Source organism: Triticum aestivum, chromosome 4A (genome assembly GCF_018294505.1).
Source record: "Triticum aestivum cultivar Chinese Spring chromosome 4A, IWGSC CS RefSeq v2.1, whole genome shotgun sequence".
In the NCBI taxonomy this organism is placed as follows: domain Eukaryota; kingdom Viridiplantae; phylum Streptophyta; class Magnoliopsida; order Poales; family Poaceae; genus Triticum; species Triticum aestivum.
In genome coordinates, this window is record NC_057803.1 from 353,499,986 (window position 1) to 353,523,395 (window position 23,410).

Here is a 23,410-nt window from a genome sequence, read left to right on the forward strand (position 1 = left end):
TTGACCATGACAGTTCGGTTAACATGGTCTGCATCGACATGGTAGAGAAGCTGGAGCTATCAATGCACCACATCCACGATCGTAAATGCTGAGGAGGTGCCACGACAAGCTCAACATCATGCACCAAACTATGTTACTATTTTCAGTAAGGGAATTTTCTTGTGAGGTCTTGTGCGATGTAATTCCGGTGCCCATGGATTCATGTCATATGATACTGGGAGAGCCATGGTACAAGAAAAACTATGCTACGCATGACTATTGCGCCAAAATTTACACTGTCGAACGGGGTACAAAATATGTCCTCGTGGCCATGGAGAAGTTGTTCAAAACTTGGAGAAAAGAATAGAAGGAAGCCAAAGTCACTGAAATTCTTTCGGTGCACATCGAATCTGCAGATGACATTGTTGCCATAGAGACGGGCTTGAAACATAGGACAATTTTGCTTGAAGAAGGGGAGGATGATACGGACACGACTAACGCTGGTGTTTTTGCTATTCGTACATTATCGTGTGTCGAAGAATTAAATGTCAAGGATATTAACATGCCAAAACATTCCAAATTAGTGGAGATGATATGGAGGTCACTGGTTTAATTGGTACCATGGTAGTACAAAAGATGAGTCTATTTGAGTACAGAGATGTGTTTCCATGAACGCAAGCATTAGACTATCAGGGACTACGTATACATGCAAGTTGGCCTGACCAAAGATTAATTACGAGTCATGGCTATTTAATTAGAGATAGGGAAGAAATTAAAGAAAGTGTTAAGGAAGGATTTATGTTTCTATTTCTGCCACGGAAAGAGAAGATACGTGAAGCTGCTAGGGGGACTCCTGACGTACGTGGCTTTCTATCATTAAAGGATATGGGATGGGGTCCACCTGTAACATAATTTGATTTAGTACTTCATTACCTGCCGAGATGTAAAAGGCACCTTAGATGCACACAAGTCCTGTTTATTATATGTACGGTAGTTTTTTCTTACTTGTTGGTCAAACTATGTTGGGTCTGTTATATACTAGTATAAATGGCCATAGTATTAGTTTTTGTAAGGGAGGGTTATTTTGTGATGAATTAGACACCGCGTGTGTTCTGGTCGTTAGCCATTATCGAGTTTAGAGAATTCTTGTCCAAAATCTCTACTAGCGTGTGAGTTCCTACGATGCGACGCGTAGGAGATTACAAGTTGAGCCTACACGGTTCGTCCACGTCATTCCTTCAGATCCAGGGGTTGGCGTGTTGTTTCTGTGGAGTTTGTGAATTTCTTTGTATACCTGCAATGAGTTCTTGTTGTGATGGATTTTGTGCCATGAAAGATTGGGCCAACAACGGATGGACCCTCGTCTCAAGGTTTGCTCCTCATTAAAGTCTCCATCAATGTGGATGTATGGTAGGACCACCTATCAGAACCACACCAAAAATCTCCGTGTATACATTGTGTTTTCACACTCCAATCCCATCCCTTTACTTTCTTGCAATTAGCATGCTTTACCTTTTCCACTTCTCATACTCTTGCCATGCTTGCTTGAAATGTATGGTGAATGCTTAAACTTATGCTAAAACTCCAGCTCAAGTTATAGAACTTAAAAATTTCTACTTTTGTTTGTTGAGGGTCTAATCCCCCTTTCTAGACCCCTCTTCTCGATCCTTTCACATGGATGGATGCCTCCCCCTCATGCCCCCTTTTTATAGGCGAGATCAGGTCGGGGGCTACTTCTCCATGCGCCCCCAAAGAACTATTTCAAACTAAATCCATCCGAGTCACTGGCAGCGACCGAGCTCATCGACCGCCCTCTTGCGCTAGTCCGGGGTGATTGGGTTCCTACCACAACGCTCCTTCTTGCGTGGTGCATGCGTCGTATGTGGCAGAAAAGGCAAGTATAGTGGGAAGAGTGAAATGGCAGCTCCCCCCCCCCCCCGTGAAAAAAGTCATTCACGGACGACTATAGAGGCGGCCCCACTATGTTCGGTGTCAACCGACACGCGGAAAACCGGGAACTGACTCAAGCACAGGTTAATGAAGAAGCAAGAGAAAAAATCAAGAAGAGAGCTGCTGCAGGCACTTCGCCTGTGTACCTGATAAGGGCCTACCTCAACGATGCTCGGCATCATGTGAAGGCCAGGCCCGGGGGCTTCTGTCGGCGCAACAAACCTTTGTATGTTGCCTAGACTACATAGCTCTTTGAAGAATCAACAAGCATCGAGGACAACACCAAGCCAGAGACATAGCTCTTTGAAGAATCAACAAGCATCGAGGACAACACCAAGCCAGAGACATAGCTCTTTGAAGAATCAAATGGCGGATCAAGAAGACCAAGGCAAGCCAAGGGAACAAGATTTCACCAAGGAAAAACCTGCCTTTGCTAGGCAGGCGAGCCCGGCCAGGTTCAGGCCCCATCAAGGGCGAGTCACAATATTTCCCTGGTAGGCCTGCCGGGGTCGCCAGGGGCGGATCTCCCACCAAGACTCCACCCCTCCATCGCACAACGATGCCGGTCACTTATCAGTGTGGTATCGAGCCCCAAATGATTAAGTGGCTCTCATTTGGCACGTGGCAGCCATTTGGAGAAAATACCCACCCTGCGTGACACCCGTCCAGAGGCGTGTCATCTAGACATACAAGAGGGTGGTTGAGCGGCACGACAGGCTTGCCGGGCTTCATCCTCAGCATGACACCTAGCAGTGCATTTAATGCGTTTTGTCCTAACTGACAGAGTTAGGTATGATAGCACTGTTGGCTATCTAATCAGTAGGCAATGACTGATTCACCACTATGGTAACCCCTTAAGCCTATAAAAGGAGGGCCATGGTAACCTAAAATAGGATTCGGACCGTTGTACACTCTTACGCACATAGCTGCTCTCCCTGAGGAAACCTTGCCAGACTTGAGCACTACATGTTCGTCATGGTCCTCCATCCAATCCACCAAAGCAGGAGTAGTGTTTTATGCTTTGCAGCGGCCCGAACCTGGGTAAAAATCTCATAGCCTCACCGCAGTCGTGCTATTCCGCGGCCTCTGCTCTTCATGCAACGCGCCCTTCCCCCTTGCCGAACCACAAGGGGCCGATGGCCTCATAGGTGATCGTGTTACGCCACGATAGTTTTGTTGTAAGGCTTCTTTGAGGTCATGCTTGTCTTGCATAGCATGTTCACATGTATCTTGCATTCTTGCTCATGTTTTGGATCTTGCTATGGTAGATCATTTCCCGATAATATCACAACATCATCTCGTCAATTTGTGTTGCTAACTTTATATTTTTTCAAACATGTTGAGTTTGGAGTATCCTGTCGCCAACCAGATCCAAATCTCAGGAAGATATGATGGTTGGGACTTCTGCCAAGAACTATGATGTAGGTTCCAGTTAAGTGGACACACCTAGCTAGAAGAACTATTATTGTAGTATATTGATTAAGCCATTTGGTCACTCCCCCATGAGGATCTTCTATGACATATTCTAGGAGTTTTTCCTTGTGAATCCCTTGTGTTTCCGGAGTCCGACCTTTACTTGAGTACCATATCGATGCTACTACGAAGCATGATCGTGGTACCTAGAACATCAAGCCGTACATTAGAAGTGGAGTGCTAAATGTCTCTCTATCGATCATCCAGGTTTTGTTCCTTGGCATTGCTAAGGTTAAATATGAGAAAGTGGTGTCTTCCTTTGCATCTTCATCCTCCATCATTATTCATCTGGTAGGACGAGGTGTCACCAAAATCTTGTTATAGATGTTGGTAAAACCCTGATGAATATGGAGATGCTCAAGTTCTTGAGAGCATGCTCAGACACTAGGTTATATTCTTGGTATCAATTGTAATGTACCTTCCATTTGCCAAGTTGTCTTATAACTTTAGTTTCCTTTTCAAACTGAGTATGTCATCTCTTCAAACCCCTTCAAACGATCGCTTGTGAATTGCCTTAGTCTGCTATAGAGAGTGTCAAGGATCTATGTATCAAAAGTAATTATTTTTGCCACTTAAGGGCAATATATCGCCTTGCTACTTTGACATGTATTCACCATCTTCCTGAGCATGGAATTCTTGCCTACCAAATTGAACTTTCGCCATCTACTTATTACATCCCTCTAGATATTTGTTTGTGTCTAAGCTCAAGAGATGTTATCACGTCTCATTTCGTGAGTTGATTGTCAGTTGCTCAATCTTGGAGAAGATCGATCCTTCTAGAGTTTCCCTTTATTCTCGTTGTCATGTTGAATGAAGTTCCCAGAGCAAGACGTCGAGACCAATATGATGAAATGAATCAACATTCTTATGAAGTGCAGTCTGGATAATGAACATTTTGATAGTTTTGTGACCCCTTTTCCTCTTACCTCACATCTTGAATCTCGGGATGAGATTCTTGTTTAGTGCAGGTGGCTTGTCACATCCCTAGCTTTGCTATGCACTAGGCTAGCACCTGCATGTTGCATCATATTTAAATTCAAATGAAATTTGAATTGGGGGTGATCAAACCCTAGCACCAAAATAACTCAACTAGGTTCAACTTGAAAATATTTCAATCAACCTAAAATGGCCTTTGGAAAGGTTCATGATTTTCGAAAAAGGTGAAGACCTCGGCCAAAATGATGCACATATTTCTAGGACATTTCTGGATTTTTGAGTTAACCCATAATGTATTTGAGTTGGAGTTATAAATTCATATATATGCATTTATAACTCCAATAATTCTGAAAAATTGTTAGGGACTATGGAGTAGTCCATCTAGTCCATACCACATTTATCAGGAGCAACTAAATTGGTTTAGTAGTTTTACTGATTTAGAAACAAACTAGAAAAATAGGGAACAAAAACTAAAACAAAAAACAAAGAGAGAGAGAGAGACTACTGTAGGATGCTGCCAACGCGACACTTCGATTAGAGACCCTTCGACGAAACTGTGTGCGATGCAATAATCAAAAACGGTGGTGTAAAAAAACCGTCAAAAAAGGTGCAAAATGTTTGACATGGAGGTGCAAAAGTTGCATGTGCGATGCAGGGCATACAGTTCAGTTCAACTAACCGTTTGCGATGAGGATGAACAAAATAAATGGGCAGCCAGATGAAGGTGTGTGCGATGTAAAGCATACGGTTCACTCGGATGAACTGTTTGTGTTGAGACAAGAGAACAGAAACAGTTCAATATAACAAGATGTGTGTAATACGTGGTAAACAGGTCTGTAATCAGAAATGTGTGCGAAGACCGATAATAACACAAACGGTTGCCGCTAATAAGACGTGTGTGTTGTTCGATGGGATTGCATACAGAACAACAACAACACACACACACACACACACACACACACTTATAAGGACATGGTTGCATAACCAAATTAAACATCCACTTACATAGGTGGCTACTACAAACATGTCATTTGCACACACCAGAGTAAACTATTCATGCATAATAACATAGGTGGCTACTACACACATGACATTTCCACACACCAATAAAGTAAACAATATATTACATGCATGATTAACTAGCATACACGATCATCGATCGCCATCTACTTCTTGTGACGCTTGCTCTGCTTGTGGCTCCATCCGGGCTCGTTGATTTGGGTAAAGAGGCACTTCCTCATGTCAACGATCTGCCTGTGCATCTTGTAGCATGTGTACATGCTCTTGGCCGCGAACCTGAGGTGAGGTTCGTACAGTTGCCGCATCCAGGCCCTGTGACAGGATACAAGACTTGTTCTCTGGGCATCCTACTTCATATTTTTGTATTAGGGGTCGATGATGGCCGAGGCGAGTTTAACTAGGGAGTCCTTCATGCTGCCCCAGACCCTGTAGTGGTCACGAATTTCGACAAGGTTCTTGCAGGCCAAGCCTGTAACACTGAGCGCTTTTACATCGTTGGTGGTTTCCAGCATGGCGAACTTGTGGTCAGTGCTATTGACAAACCTGTTGAAACGGTCACAAGGCTCTGTGGCCAGGAAGTAGTGTTAGCTGAGGAAATGATGGCGCACACACAACTGGGCGACGACAACCTTCTGATCTATGCCGAGATGACCGACGGTGTACTGGAGGTCGATGCCGACCACCTTGTACTTGCCTCGAGCAAGAAACTACTCAATGTTGTTCATGTAGTCATCCACCACGGCCAGGTCGATGGTGTACACCACCGAGAGATCCGTCTCCCTCGGGTGGGTCTCCACTCTATACTCACCAAACTGCATTGGAGCGTCGCTAGACATCCCCTCTCTATGTGTCATCATGGGTGTGCATGTTGTGTTGTGGGGCGCGATCGGAAGATTGGAGAGACTAAGGTTATAATGGCCGCGGGAATTAAAGGGGAAGGCGGATGGCCAGGAATATCGGCAGGCCCTGATGGCAGTTCTAATTTGCAGCACGTAACTCCATCGTGCCGCGTGTAACTGCATCGCATGGCAATGCGCGCGGTGCAACTGCATGCATATAGGGGCCCCGACGTGATCGTGTGCACGCCCAACCGCTGGCAGAGCGCGCCCAAATTCAAACATTGCATCAGGATGCCCATGTATCGATTAGACAAAACATCCAATTACGTTATATAACAAATACCATTAATATTGCAAGGTTCAAATTCAAAGATTACAATGCCCAAATTCAAACATTGCAAACATCGTCATTTCGAAAAAGGGATCAGCCACTGACAAGTCATGTATGGAGTTTAGCTTTGCCATATGCTCTTCCAATACGAAGTTTAGCTTTTTTGGAGCCTCTTCCATTCTGTAGTACCTGCCGACTCTGATCAACATAACATTTATCTTTCCTAATTAAATGCGTGTTCAACCTCAGTACCCTCAGCATCTTTGCTCTGGCAAGAAAGAACCTGGCGAGTGTAATATCCGGTAAGGTCCCTCGGTAGGAGTTCAAAGTAATATTTGAGAGATGCAGATCCAGGCATTCGATGTGATTGTCATTATAAACATTATCCACCTATGGGAGTATTATTATCTACAAAAGAAGAGAATGTGTTAGTGCCTACATGGAGTTTTGAACACTGCAACACGCCCATTTGGTTTGCAGGATTTGTAAAATGCACCAACGTGCCATCTTCGACCTGACATGATTAACATGGGCATTTGTTTCGATCTAGAAACATGTAGCCTTCTTCACAAGAGGTTGGATTGGATGAAAAAATCCCTAAGAAAACTAGTACGGATGAATCCAAAGGAGAAATGCTTATGGATTGTAACCATATGAATCAAGCAACCAATATGGGGTGGGGGTGTATGTCCTGAAATCCTCCAAAATTACTTGAGAAATCATAGTACATTGTCATTGTAAAAACGGGAAAAGGTGCAAAAAATTGAACTCCCTTATGGTTAACATTCGACAGGAAAGGAACATCACCTCGATATATAGCTTCTTTAGGCACGGAAAGCATCTCAGGCAACTGACAACTTGGTCCAGGTTGGGGCCGATAGATTCTAGTGCCAAGACCTTTTTTTGACTGAAAATAGTAGGAGAGGATCCTACTATGCTGTATTAAATATAATAGGTAATTACATGGTTGGGAGGGAAGTCCCCTAAAAGAAAAACAAACAAGCAAAGTCTAAAGTGAATTTACAAAAGAAGTGATATAATCACTGAGATCAGGGGACACTCTATATCTAAGCCAGGTAAGGTCAGCCTTAGTCCTCTCAAACCAAGCTCTATTTGAAGGAGTAATTTGATTGATGATGAATTTATTTCTCTCCTTCCAAATATTCCATGCAGTAATGGTGAAGATCTCAAAGAAAAGTCTACTAGAATAAATTTCCTTTGCCATGATTGTGGCCTCAATCCTTGAGATGCTAGAGTTGTATGCTAGTGCCAAGACCTTCACTGTGCCCAGAATCTGGGTGAAGCTTTGCTAGATGACAGACGAACATACATCTTCAAAACTAGGAATAATATCGATATCAAGAAGCATAGGTATAAGGCGACTGTTGTACCTGAAAGTATTTGATAGACGAGTAGCCCACCGCTGTCAAATTCGGCGCAGAAATGACATTGATTCTTATTGGACCTTGTTGATCAACTACAAGTAATCTCTCAAGTGAAGGTGTGTCCTCAATGACCATAGTGTGGTCCACCTTTTGCGATCTCTCGTTGCAGCACCAGCAATACACATAAATAGTCCGGAGAGTCCTAGAGGTGATGTGCAAGGTACTCGACCAATTCATCGCGTCAAGACAAAGGAACTCGAGTGTAGTAAAACCGTAGAGCAGGCGCTCCATGTCATCCTTTGGGATTCAAACGGCGATGAGCTCAAGGTGCTTCAGTTATGGTAGAAAAAGAGCGGGCACATCATTAAGGGGGGTGGTAGTTCATGAACTTGGCGAGGCGCGGAGTGGGAGCGAAGCGGAGCACGAACGTTGGCAGTAAGCGCATATGCCCATCATTAAAACTGAGTTTCTCGAGTTGATCTATGGTGGGGGATCGAAACCACTCATCAAGCTTGGCTCAGTCCTTGCCATTGGAACAAAACATGCCCGTGATAAGGCCTTTCATTGGGCCATGGTGACTGCTGATGATCTGGGTGAACGCATCCAAGCTTTGGCGGTAGCCATGGCAAAGCTCGTGGGTGTCGAGGAGGTCGACAGGGGTGAGGAGCCATAGGGGGCGCCACCGCCAGGAAAGGGTGGTTGTCCTCGGCTGATATTTGATTGGGAGGAGGGATATGATGACTCTCAACATATCATCGGGGAGGTTATTGATGAAGTCTAGGCCTGTTGGAGTCGCTCGCGGTTCTTTCTCGACCCACCTCCGCTTGTTGTCAGCCTCGTTCTCCACCTTGTTGGCAGCGACGGAAACCTCTGTCTCCATATTCACAACGTGCTCCGGTGCTTCAGCAACCCCGGGGTCGCCACTCCCTCCGATGGGGCGCTTCGGTGGCATCCTCTTACACTGACGGCTTTGAGGACTCGGAGTGGCATCGAGGACGCGGGCAGAGAGAGAGGATTGTGTGTGTGGCAAGGATGGGGGGTGTGACCGCTCGGCCGCGCCATTAATACAGACTAGTGGGAGCGAGGCGGGCGGCGGTCCAAGGCTGTCTCGCTTCCCGGTGAGAATGACTGCTTAATCTCTATGAATGAAATCTATGCTTAATTACTGAATTTTAATTAGAAAAATTAGATAGCACTATTGATTTTTAGCTGCATATTTTGACAAATCACAGTGTCTCTTGGCTTAGGCTGAAGTCTGGCTTTCATTTGCATACCATAATCTGAACATTTTGCGTTGAAGAGATGCACAGATCCTGCGTTGAACAACTTGCACGGTTCCTGCTGAGCCTGCACACCGGACTGCGCTCGCACGCCTCTCGTTCAGTCAAGTAGTTGTCTACAAGGCACCTCCTACAACCATCAAAACTAAGACACATGGGGTCATGTGAATGGTTAACAGAACGCACACGGTTTGAGATATTAAAGTGGCAGCTATTTTTTCAAAATGCCTTTGTTAGCTGTTATTCGAGTGTGCCTTCTCCTCAAAATGGACATGAAAAATACCACAGCATGTCGGGTGCCTTTCCATTTATAGCATGCCAAGTTTCATGAATTTCAGACGAGAATTGGATTTACTAGAATTTAAAAGCCATGTATCTCAACGTTTTTCCTGCAATAAACAGTCCCCTAGTGTTTGAAATTCATGCCCATTTCTTGCATGGGACCTAAGCATGCACCCAAGGGCACATATTTGATTTTCAACCAATTTATATACATTGGAGCATGTGCATGTATTTCAAATTTGAATTATGCACATAAAATGCCTAGAAAACCCAATTAATGTATAAAAATGTCCAAATGAACCCCGAAAAATTCCAAAACTTAACACAACAATCCTGTTATTCTATGTTAGCACTAGAAAATTTTGGAAAGCAATAAGAGGAAACGGATATCGTTTCATCCCCAAAGGTGGCACGTTCCGTATCGAAACCATCAGGCTTGTTGTGAGAAGCTCTGGTTTGTGAGAAGCTTATACCCAAACCTGCCCAAATGTGACAATTTTTTTAGCACGACATGTATGGTGCCGCTCCATGATACCATGCCAAGTTTCATGAACTTCAGACGAGTTTTCGATTTACTAGAATTTAAAAACCAGGTATCTCAGCGTTTTTCCGGTAATCAATAGTGCCCTAGTGTTTGAAATTCATTCCCATTTCTTGCATGGGACCTAAGCATGCACCCAAGGACACGAATTTGATTTTTCAACGAATTTATATGCACTGGAGCATCTGCATGTATTTCAAATTTGAATTATGCACATAAAATGCCTAGAAAACCCAGTTAATGTATAAAAATGTCCAAACGAACACCGAAAAACTCCAAAACTTAACACAACACTCATGTTGTTCTATGTTGGGACTACAAAATTTTGGAAAGCAATAAGAGGCAATGGATATCTTTTCGTCCCCAAAGATGGCACGTTCCGTACCGAAACCATCAGGCTTGTTCTGAGAAACTCTCGTTTGTGAGAAGCTTATACCAAAACCTGCCCCAAATGGGGCAAAAAAATTCCACGGCATGTCGGGTGCCGTTCCATGATGCCATGCCAAGTTTCGTGAATGTCAGACGAGTTTTGGATTTACTAGAATTTTAAAACCAGATATCTAAATGTTTGTCGGCAATCAACAGTGCCCTGGTGTTTGAAATTCATTCCCATTTCTTGCATGGGACCTAAGCATGCACCCAAGGACACAGATTTGATTTTTCAACCAATTTATATGAAGTGGAGCATGTGCATGTATTTTAAATTTTAATTATGCACATAAAATGCCTAGCAAATCCAGTTAATGCATAAAAATGTCCAAACGAACCCCGAAAAATTCCTAAACTTAACACAACACTACTGTTGTTCTATGTTGACACTAGAAAATTTTTGAAAGCAATAAGAGGCAACGAATATCGTTTCGTCCCCAAAGGTGGCACGTTCCGCACCAAAACCATTAGGCCTGTTGTCAGAAGCTCTGGTTTGTGAGAAGCTTATACCCAAACCTGCCCCAAATGGGACAAATGATTTACCACGGCATGTTGATACCGCTCCATGATACCATGCCAAGTTTCATGAATTTTGGACGAGTTTTGGATTTACTAGAATTTAAAAACCAGGTATCTCAACATTTTGCCGGCAATCAACAGTGCCGTGGTGTTTGAAATTCATTCCCATTTCTTGCATGGGACCTAAGCATGCACCCAAGGACACAGATTTGATATTTCAACCAATTTATATGCACTGGAGCATGTGCATGTATTTAAAATTTGAATTATGCACATAAATGCCTAGAAAACCCAGTTAATGTATAAAAATGTCCAAACGAACCCCGAAAAATTCCTAGACTTGACACAACACTCCTGTTGTTCTATGTTGACACTAGAATTTTTTTGAAAGCAATAACGGATATCGTTTCATCCTCAAAGGTGGCACCTTCCATACCAAAACCATCAGGCTTGTGTGAGACGCTCTCGTTAGTAAGAAGCTTATACCCAAACCTTCCCCAAATGGGACAAATTTTTTACCACAACATGTTGATGATGCTCCATGATACCTCACCAAGTTTCATGAATTTCAGACGAGTTCTGGATTTACTAGAATTTAAAAACGAGGTATCTCAACATTTTGCCGGCAATCAACAGTGCCCTGGTGTTTGAAATTCATTCCCATTTCTTGCATGGGACCTAAGCATGCACCCAAGGACACAGATTTGGTTTTTTGACCAATTTATATGCACTAGAGCATGTGCATGTATTTCAAATTTGAATTATGCACATAAAATGCCTAGAAAACCTAGTTAATGTATAAAAATGTCCAAACGAACCCCGAAAACTTCCTAAACTTAACAGAACACTCCTGTTGTTCTATGTTCACACTAGAAATTTTTTGAAAGCACTAAGAGGCAACGGATATCATTTTGTCCCCACAGGTGGCATGTTCCGTACTGAAACCATCAGGCTTGTTGTGAGAAGCTTATACCCAAACCTGCCCCAAATGGGACAAATGTTTTACCATGCATGTTGATGCGGCTCCATGATACCATGCCAAGTTTAATGAATTTCAGACGAGTTTTGGATTACTAGAATTTAAAAACCAGGTATCTCAATGTTTTGCCAGCAATCAACAGTGCCCTGGTGTTTGAAATTCATTCCCATTTCTTGCATGGGACCTAAGCATGCACCCAAGGACACAAATTTGATTTTTCAACCAATTTATATGCACTGGAGCATGTGCATGTAGTTTAATTTTGAATTGTGCACTTGAAATGGCTAGAAAACCAGTTTAATGTATAAAATGTCCAAAAGAATCCCGAATAATTCCAATTCTTTTACGACACACATATAGTTGCATGTTCACTACAGATAAAAGGTCTAGCAATTCAAACAACGTGCATTGCCGTTGTGACCCCATTATGTAATTCAAATCAAGATGAAAAATCAAGTAGATCCCACACATTTTATTATCACCAACCGTGTGAGATGTAGTGCAAAATATCCTGGAGCACCGTCGGTGTATAGTACTCCTATGGCTTACGCGAGAAGGTGTGTCGGCTACAGTCCATAGCCGGCGTGTCAAGCACACTAGCTCGCTCCCCGAATACTCCCGCCTCTGCATCCCTCGCAATCTCGAAAATATTAATTCCTCGTAATCTCGAAAATATCTACCGCCTGGAAGGTTTTAATGTTTGATGGAACATGATTAGTATGTGCAGATCGTGTGCGATTTCTGTTACTCCCGCTCTGCTTCAGTCCCTTGATTCAAATTTTCAGTAGCCCCAGCATTTTACTCCAGCATCTGCATCCCTCGCAATCTCAAAAATATCTGCTCGCCCTTGATCCAAATTTTCAGTATCCCCACCTTGTTACTCCCACCTAGTAAAATTTTCAGTTGACTCGGTATTTCCTCAAACACCACCTTGCCCCCCCTCCACACACACCACACACTCCCCACAACCTCCGCTCACACAGACACACACAACCCATGAAACCATTTGTAGGTCGCCGCCATTGCTGGTGCCTCCATCCTCAACCTCTGCCTGTGTGCCGGGGAGCTCGAGGAGCCAATGGCCAAAAAGAGGTTTATCGCGGCCTTATTGCCCGATGCTGATGAGGTGGCCGCCAGGGTGCCCCCGTCATCCTCCCCAGGCTCGATCCGCTGTTGCCGGTCCCCCGATCCGCCTGCCGCCGCGCCCATACGCCAATTCGAGGACTCCTCGTCCTCCCTCGAACTCGGCAGCCGATGAGGTCCTACCTCGAGGTCCGGCAGTGGCGGTGGGCGACGTGGGTCGCCAAGATTACAGATCTGGAGACTCACGCCCACCGGTGGCTCGGTAGCTTTTACACGGCCGAGCTCGCGACCATGGAGTATGACTGCTGGCAGGTCCGCTACCACGGCGTGGCGGCTAGGCTCAATTTCCCCTTCGGCACAAGTTCGGTCGACCATGTTCCGCCGGAGCCACGGGTGGTGAGCTCGGCTATGGCGTAGGGGGACCGCAAGGCGTGGGAGCGCCTCGAGGCTGAGGCCGCCCACGAGGCCTACATGCAAGAGCTCCTCTGGCAGCACCTGGAGCTCATGGAGGCGAATCGGGCGATCTTTGCCGGTGCGAAGGGCGGTGAGGTTATCGCGCTCTACTCTGATGACGAGGTCGAAGGTGGTGAGGATGGTGGCGTAAAGGGCGGCGAGGTATCGCGCTTTCCTCTGATGACGAGGTCGAAGGCGGCGGTGACAGTGGCGCGAAGGGCATTGAGGTGGGCCCCGAGGACGTGGAGATCGACGTTGATGAGTGGAGGAGTGCCTTCCCCAACGACCCTGACGACGGCACCAGCCTGGACCCGGCTCGTGGCACACCGTACATGAAGTGGAAGGATTGGCTCGACCTCTACTTCGAGTGAAAGTAGTTTAGCTTAGTTTAAATTTATGTTTTATGTTTGGTTATGCAAAACTATCTATGTTTATGTTTGAATGCATGCTACTTTCGGTTCAACCTGTTTTGAACTAGATCAAATTGAAGCTTACAACGTTATGTTTAGGGGATCGACTAGAAAAGGCCAAAAAATGCTGGAGTATATATATCCACTAAGGATTTTAGTCCTTTAACTTTTAAAGGATCGGCTAGGGATGCCCTTATGACTTGTTTATTTCAGTTCTTCACAATGTGATACTCTATATGTGCAACTATTTGCCGTGCAGTTCAATTTCATCAATAATAGTTTCAACAATACCACTATGAATTATGATATTTGGTTGTTGTTGTAAAGGATATTACAGTTAACATGCCTTTTCATTTTTTAACAATAACTAGTGTACTTTAGACCTGCACAATACCAGTTTGAATAACTATTTGCTTGTTTTTAAATGTTATGCTTAATGCAGTTAACACACCTTTCCACTTCTTGTTTTGCTTAACTAGCGTGCTTAAGCCTGCACACTAAAGCTACCATTTGTAGATTATGTTGTCTACCATGGATATATTTGGTTGATGTTTAGCCTGGTGTGCTTAACATGCCTTTATATGTACTCATGCAGGACAATATTGAGAATAGTGTTGTTTTCCATCAAGGTTAGTTTCATCGCATTGCTTATATGTACTCACTGTTCAGGATATCAGTAGCTGGTACCATATAGCCTGGGGATGATAAGGGATTAATCATTGAAACAGACATTTTACTAAATATATATGTAACCCATTTACCAGTAGGTTAACTAGGGCCATATTTAATACTCCCTCCATTCCTTTATCTAAGGTGTATTATTTTCAGCACGGTGACCAAGGCACATAATTATGCACTAGTTAGGACAAAATTACCCTTATCTAATTTTTAGATTAGCGGCAAGTAAATCATTTAGGCTAGGAAAGAAAGAGAAACACACAATCAGGAGAATGATAGTTTCCTTTTCTTTCTCTACAAGGAGAGATACATGTAATCAGGGGAGAGATACTTTCCTTTTTTGGAGGGCCAAGATCGGAATTACGAGGAATTAGAACAAATGCACCTTACATTGTGAAATTTTATCAAAAAACAAATACACCTTATATAAAGGAATGGAGGGAGTATATCTAAGGCTACATAGCAACATGCATTGTACTGAATGACTAAAATATGCAATCCCAGGCTACATAGCAACAAGGAAGAGTGTTTCCTTAATGTTCTGATGATGTCTAGATATACATGTAATAAAATCTTGTAAAATGGGATGGAGGGAGTGTTGTACTACATCATTTTTCAATTGTTGTTTATCTTCTAATATTAACTTGGTGCTTTTAGGTACATAAATCATTGCCAAAGTTCCACACTTCGACCCTTTCTGGGGCAATGAGATATTCATGATCCAGCATCAAGTGAGGAAACTGATAAAGATTGTTATTAAAATGGGTCCAAAGACATCAATCGAACTATTTGTTTACACTTTATGCAATACAACACTGAACTACAGGATGGTAAGTAAGAACCCTGTAGCCTTCTTTTTACTCCCCGTAAGGAGTTGTGTTAGATGACAATGTTTGAATCTTTTTTTATTTTGTAGTGGATCCTGAAGCAGTTTACTCCAGATTACCTCTCAAACTACATGATTGGCGGCCGGCCATCACAAGGGGTTGGACTAGAGTCCAGCATGCCTTCTGCATCCAGGAGAGCACAAATAGGGCCATTCCGCTTCACCTTGTTCAGCAACCGGAATGTCTGTCGCCTCTTTCTTTACTATCTGTAATAATACAAGTATAGAACCCTGGTTCATCATTCTTTACTTGGTGCTTATGTAATTCTTAAACCTGATGGATATGAATAAAGCTATAGCCTACTTTCAAGTTTAAATTAGGTACAATTTTAAATAGCAGCAATTAAATTAGGACGAAATTACGGTGTGCAGGTCATTATGGCGCACACGGTTAATAAAGCATAGCATGTGCGATATACATCATAATCCGACATGGTTCACAGAGAGGAAACGTGTGGAACAATGCACACAGTTGCTGTTTGCAAAGCGTGTGTGATGTCAGACACTATCACGTACGGTGCGGGAAAACTAAATGTGTGTGCTTGTCTACCTATCGTAGACGGTTTATAAACATGAACTATTTGTGATGTGTCAGGCATCGTAAAACTCCCGTGCCTAGAATCTGCCTAGGAAACTCCCATGCCTAGAATCTGCCTGGTTTTAGGTAAAACCACAAAACTCCGACTGTGATGGCAATGCGAGCAGAAACGAGTAGCAAGGATGAAGTGTTTGGGATATTTGAGATATCGGAAACGGTTATATAGGGACAACTATATGCATCAAGGCTCCCTATCCTTGATGTTTTCTGGGTCGTGTGGGAAGGAACCCCCTATCGCCGTCACTCACTAGGCGACGGTTCCAAATGTCGTCGCGGGAAGGGGTTAAAAACATTTTGTATAGGCCCAACGCGTATCAGTGAGAGAGAGAGAGCTTACCGCAGCCCAGTACTATAGTGGCCCAGCCCACCAGGGGCTGGATTGTCTTCGACTTCATGCGAGTGAGCATGAGGGCGCGTGGCCGCCGCATGCTAGCATGTGCGCGGCCACCTCCTGCTTGCTACTAGTGCTGGAGGGTGCTAAGGGCGCCACAGCACCTCTTGAATGCCCTCTCTCTTCCTCAAGCTCCCCCCCCCCGCGCCTCTAGCTCCCTCTCTATCACCCACCGAGCGGGCTCGTCAACACTGACCGCCGTACCCGTGGCCACTACCTTCCCCATGCCTTGTTGTCTTGTCTAGAAGCTCCGCATCGTCTTCATATTTGTCTCCGATGAGCCATGCGACGCCGAACGCCCCCAAGCGCCATCACCATTATCGTCGTATACCTCAGGCCACCAAGATCGCTAGCACCGATTCACACCACCCAGGTCGTCCCTAGCCCCGCTGTCTGCACCATTCACCTCGCCGTGAGCCCCTCATTCCTTGCCCCATTCTCCCCTCATCGTTTGTGTGGCGTAGTGCAATACCCTGGGAGCTTCCGCGCCGCTGTCTTCCAAGGCCCTTCCTCCCGCTGTTGTCAAGCTCCCCTTGACCCGTGCCACTTCATAGCATGCTCCTACTGCCCCATAGATGCACGCTAGAGCTTGGGTTTGCTCCGTTGCGAGCTACAACCTCGTGCACGATCAAACCCGAGCTACTGCCATCGCCAAACCTCATAGCCGGCCACTTTTCTGGCCACTCCAGCACCACCCGCCACCACCATTAGATCTACCGCAGTGCCAGCTCTCTGTAGCCACAAACCACATGCAAAATGGTGTGTTGTAGCTCATTTTTGATGCCCTTCACAGCCCCTGTTCATCGCTGACAGCTAAATGCCGGTGATGATGATGTGGCACTGGATTAATTAACCCTAACCACGCCCTTGTGTCACTGACTTGTGGGCCCTCCTAACTTTAGTTAAGTTTTTATTAAACTTAATTAACCACATTGACACTAACATGTGGGACCTAGATGCTAATTAATCTCCTAACTAAACCAAATTAGTTTTATAACTCTATTATGTAGTTGGGTCACTGACCAGTGGGGCCCACTGGTCAGGTTTGACCAGTTTGACCCTGATTGACTGGTGATGGAGTGGTGACGTAATGCTGACATAGTAACTATTTTCTGGATTTTGGGATAATCCAGAAAATGAATTATTTAATTCAGAAAATACTTTAACCTTCTAAAAATCATAGGAAATCATCTATAAGTCGGATAAAAAATTTACATATGAAAAATTATCAGGAAAATCCAAAGAATCGGTTGGTAGCATGTTCGTGCATGTTTGGACAAGTTAACATCACTAACTAGGACAAAGCATGTTTAGGGAAATTTTGATGAATAGGTTTGGAGTTGGAATTTGATATATATTTGAATTCCACTTCAATTACTATGACTAAGTATTACATTAGGTCAATTCAGTACCTTAATCTGTCATGTCATTCATTTGGATGTGCACTGCATTGAATTGCGCACGGTGAGTTATACAGGAAGCTGCCAAATGATGTTTTGTTGCGATGCATCTCCAGGGAACAGGGGAACGAGTTGCTAGCTGACATACATGGCGGAGACTGCGGGCACCTCTCATCGTCACGAACCCTCGTCGGCAAGGCGTTTCACAATGGTTCTACTGGCCTACGGGGCTCAATGACGCAACCGAGCTGGTGAAGTCATGCGAGGCCTGCCAATTCCACGCCAAGCAGATCCATCATCCAGCTCAGGGCCTCCAGACCATCCCTCTCTTGTGGCCATTCGTAGTCTGGGGGCTGGATATCTTAGGCCCATTCCCTCGAACGACTAGGGGATACCGCCACCTCTACGGCGCCATCGACAAGTTCACCAAATGGGCGGAGGTAGAAGTTGTCTGCACCATCCCGGCTAGATCTGCGGTCAAGTTCATCAAGGGTCTCGTGAGCCGGTTCGGGGTCCCTAATCGCATCATCACCGACAATGGCTCGCAGTTCACTAGCAATCTCTTCAAGACATATTGTTCTAACCTTGGAACACAGATCTGTTACGCTTCGGTGGCACACCCCAGGAGCAATGGCCAAGCCGAATGCGCCAACATGGAGGTCCTGGGACGCCTCAAGACCAGGACCTTCAAAAAGAACCTCGAGGCCTGCGGCAGGGGCTAGCATGACGACCTCCAGTCTGTGTTGTGGTCCATTCGCACCACCGCCACCAAGATAACAGGCGAGACCATGTTCTGCCTCGTCTACGAAGCAGAAGCGGTTCTCCATCACGAGGTAAAGCATCGCTCCGCGTGGGTCCTGGCGCTTGATGAGATGCAGCAGGACGCCATGCGGGGGATGGACCTTGTGCTGGGGGAGGAACGCCGCCGTGAAGCGACGGTTCGACCGGCTATATACCAGCAGGCGCTACGGCGGTATCACTGCCGCAGCGTCTGCTCTAGGACGCTCGAGGTGGGTGACCTCGTCCTAAGGCGGGTGCTCTCCAGGGAAGGGCTGCATAACCTTTCACCCATGTGGGAGGGCCCGTTTAGGGTCGCCCACGTCTCCAGGCCTGGCGCCGTGCGCCTGGAGACGCGGGTCGGGGTCCCCGTCCAGAACGCCTGGAACATCCAGCACCTTCGGAAGTTCTACCCATGAAGCAAGGCCCAGCGACTGTGAAGCAAGGCCCCGTGCCTGTGAAGGTATCCGCCTGTGAAAATCTCATGTAATAATGAGTGGGGCTGTACATGCCCCGGAGTCTCAGGAGTGCCGCCCTTGGGCCTCGGGGGCTCCCTCCCACGTCCTAGTGGCAGCACTTAGCTCCGCGCTGGTGAGAAGACTAGACTAGGTGCCGGACGCGGCTTTTCATTTGCTTTCCGTAGTTGGCTTGCCCCTCTTAAATGAAAGTTCACATTCTGGTGTTTCTTGTCGTCTTGCTTCGATCGCCTTTTTCCTCTGTTCTTCCATTGGTTCCTTGTTTTGGCCCGTACAATCCCTCAAATGCCTCGTGAGGGGGCTGGACGGGTACACTCGTGAGTGTTTGTTTTTCTTGTTCTTTGCGAGGCACCCTCGCTCGAGCTCGCAAGCTGGCGCTCCCCCTTAACCCATGCCCCTCGGGTACCGTGATGTGGAGCTCTGGGTCATGGCCGGCGCGCCTACGACCTGGGCTTGGAAGAATAAGAGGTTCTTAACAAATTTTTGCAGTTCATCTACGCCTCCCAAGCCAACGGCAAGGAAGTCTCACCAGGTACTGGGAGAGGCCCGCCTCACGAGGCGGAAACTACTTCAGACACATCAAGCTAAGTTATCTCTACACACCTACATCAAATGTCGATACTGCAACACGACACAGGAACGATAAACATAACATAGCGACTTGGAAATCAAGGTTCGTTGCATTCTCCTGCAAGGTCCCATACTTGTTTCTTTTTTAAATAGAGGACGAAAGGAAAGAACAAAACAAAAGCAGCGTGCACCCCCGCAGTGGCTCGCGAGGGTGGGCCCTCGCCACTCTCCTAGACTCAGCCAGACCCTGCCTCGCGCTTCACTGGGGCATGATACGTCTCCAATGTATCTATAATTTTTTATTGCTCCATGCTATATTATCTACTGTTTTGGACATTATTGGGCTTTATTATCCACTTTTATATTATTTTTGGGACTAACCTATTAACAGGAGGCCCAACCCAGAATTGATGTTTTTTTTGCCTATTTTAGGGTTTCGAAGAAAAGGAATATCAAATGGAGTCCAAACGGAATGAAACCTTCGGGAACATGATTTTCTCACCGAACATGATCCAGGAGACTTGGACCCTACGTCAAGAAACAGAGGAGGAGGCCACTAGGTAGGGGCGCGCCTACCACCCTCCCCAGGCGCGCCCTCCACCATCGTGGGCCCCCTGTTGCTCCATCGACGTACTCCTTCCTCCTATATATACCTACGTACCCCCAAACGATCAGATACGGAGCCAAAACCCTAATTCCACCACCGCAACTTTCTGTATCCACGAGATCCCATCTTGGGGCCTGTTCTGGAGCTCTGCCGGAGGGGGCATCGATCATGGAGGGCTTCTACATCCACACCATAGCCCCTCCGATGAAGTGTGAATAGTTTACCTCAGACCTACGGGTCCATAGTTATTAGCTAGATGGCTTCTTCTCTCTTTCTGGATCTCAATACAATGTTCTCCCTCTCTCTTGTGGAGATCTATTCGATGTAATCTCCTTTTTGCGGTGTGTTTGTTGAGACTAATGAATTGTGGGTTTATGATCAAGTCTATCTATGAACAATATTTGAATCTTCTCTGAATTCTATTATGTATAATTGGTTATCTTTGCAAGTCTCTTCAAATTATAGTTTGGTTTGGCCTACTAGATTAATCTTTCTTGCAATGGGAGAAGTGCTTAGCTTTGGGTTCAATCTTGCGGTGTCCTTTGCCAGTGACAGTAGGGGCAGCACGGCACATATTGTATTGTTGCCATCGAGGATAACAAGATGGGGTTTTCATCATATTGCATGAGTTTATCCCTCTACATCATGCCATCTTGCTTAAGGCGTTACTCTGTTTTCATGAACTTAATACTCTAGATGCATGCTGGATAGCGGTCCATGAGTGGAGTAATAGCAATAGATGTAGGCAGGAGTAGGTCTACTTGTCTCGGACGTGATGCCTATATACATGATCATACCTAGATATTCTCATAACTATGCTCAATTCTTTCAATTGCTCAAAAGTAATTCGTTCACCAACCGTAAAATATCTATGCTCTTGAGAGAAGCCACTAGTGAAACCTATGGCCCCCAGGTCTATCTTCATCATATTAATCTTCCAATACATAGTAATTTCCTTTGCTTTTTACTTTGCTTTTATTTTACTTTGCATCTTTATCATAAAAATACCAAAAATATTATCTTATCATATCTATCAGGTCTCACTCCCATAAGTGGCTGTGTAGGGATTGACAACCCCTTATCGCGTTGGTTGCGAGGATTTATTTGTTTTGTGCAGGTGCGAGGGAATCGCGCGTAGCCTCCTACTGGATTGATACCTTGGTTCTCAAAACCTGAGGGAAATACTTACGCTACTTTGCTGCATCATCCCTTCCTCTTCGGGGAAAACCAATGCAGTGCTCAAGAGGTAGCAGGGCACAGCGACTAAACGACCCGCTACCGCACTCGAGGCGGGCACGGCGGCTGGTCATAGCTGCCACTGCTGGAGCTATCGCCGGAGGAAGAGTTGTCGTAGCTAGACGAGCCATGGCCGGCGCCAAGAACGAGTCCACCTTCATCCTCGTCACGACTGTCGCCAAGGCCGAGCACCTCGCCGCCATCGTTGTCCTTAGGGAAGCATCCGACGCGACGACCATCTTCCCCAAATACTCGCACGTAGAGGGTCGCGTTGCCGTCGTACTTACAGTGGAGGGTAAACCACCTGCCCAGGCTGCACGTGCGGGCAAACGTCTGCCAGCGGCGGGCCAGGGCTGCGTTGCCTGCGACGGATAGTTCCTGCGTGACCCATGAAGCCTTGCTGCAGCAGTCGTCCGCCTGCAGCCAGAGACCGCCTGGACCTGCGGCCGGCAGTTCACCAGCGAAGAACCACGAGAGCTGGAGCCAGGTGCCGGCCAGGTTCTCCGACCACACAACGAACTCCGGCAGCACCTCCACCGAGTGGAAGCGCGGCTGGGGAGGCCGCGCAACCATGGCATGCCTCAGTTCATCGACGGGATTGCCACCACCTGGGCGGCCCCCACCGCGGCCGCGAGAGGCCATGGTGGTGGTCGTGGCGTGCTTGCATGGGAGACCACGCCCCCTCTTCGGTGGCGGCGAGCCGGGTCCCTCCTGGCGGGCCTTTCCCTTTTCTGCAGCCGAGAACCTCTTCACCGACGGCATAGGTGTCGCTGCTAGTAGTGAAGCAAGGGAGAAGAAGCAAGTGGAGCAGGAAGAGATGGGCGACGGAGAGCTCCGCCCCCTCCTCATTTATAGCAGGAGAAGGCCAACCGGCGACCCCCATGATCGCAGCTAATGATAGTTTTCTCTGCATGCAGCAAGGACTCGTCAAGTCAGGCAGCTGCCGAGGCAGCATAGGGAAGCGGAGACGCCCACGTCCCATCAATTGCCACGCGTCAACCAAGGCAGCAGGCTGTTGGGGCCCGTGGCGCTCTGCACTTGCCCCTTGGCTTCACCTTGAAGCCAAGCCCGAGCGCGCCTTGGGCCCGGGGGCTACTGTCGGCGTCCTGGGAACGGGGGTCCCCAGACTTCCCAGCCTGCGGCCCACAATGTGGCTCCACCAGTGGCACTGTACATCCCATCCTCATCAGCGAACACTCAAGACCCTCGCAAGGGGCCAAGCCTCGCGAGGCGGATGACACAAGACCTCCTCGGGGGCGGCCTCACCAGGTTGGCTCGGGAGGGGCGGAGAGATCAAGGCGAAGGGCACCTTGCAAGGTCCCTATGACGCAAGCCATGACAACCAAGGCCAGGCGGGCGCCAGTGCACGCAGCATACTCGTTTCCTCTTTGGTGCTAAAGGGGCAAGCGCAAGCGAGTAGTCTCGAGGCATCAGGCAATGGTTTCCATATCGGTGCACCAAGACCAAGACCAGCAGGACGGCCGGACGAAGGTCACCATGGAGCCCAGGACGGCATCACCACCAGAGCCTTTGGTGGGAGAAGACCACCTTTTGTCAGGGTAACTTGTACTAGTTGTCTCCCTTCAAATTTGGTCATTGTTGGATCCCTTCCCACCTACATTTGGGAAGAGGACCAGTGCCTCTATAAATAGGACTAGCCACCACAGTAGAAGAGGATAGGTCTTGGGTCTGGGATCATTCAGATCATCCTCAACCACACAAGCTCACCGAGCTCAAGGACACCTCTCCTCAGGAGGCTGTTCTTCCCTTGTACTCGTTCATCCTCAGCCCAAGAGGCAATCCACCACACCATACTGGAGTAGGGTATTACACCACATCGGTGGCCTGAACCAGTATAAACCATGTGTCCTTTGTTCTGCGAGTTCGACGTGCTGAGCTTTC